Genomic DNA, 204 nt, shown 5'->3' with positions numbered 1-204 from the left:
CGGTCAGGACTCAGAGTTTTACTTTTATGACATAGTTTTACAATCAGAACCCAGAGTTTTACCTTTATGACATAGTTTTACAGTCAGTACCCAGAGTTTTAGTCGGAAGAACCCAGAGTTTTACCGTTATGACTTAGTTTTACAGTCAGGACTCAAAAGAGTTTTGCCTTCAAGATCTAAAGCTTTACAACCAGAACCCAGAGT

The sequence above is a fragment of the Nematolebias whitei genome, chromosome 16 (genome assembly GCF_014905685.2).
Source record: "Nematolebias whitei isolate Nwh7 chromosome 16, NemWhi1, whole genome shotgun sequence".
Lineage (NCBI taxonomy): Eukaryota > Metazoa > Chordata > Actinopteri > Cyprinodontiformes > Rivulidae > Nematolebias > Nematolebias whitei.
This window is presented reverse-complemented; position numbering follows the sequence as displayed.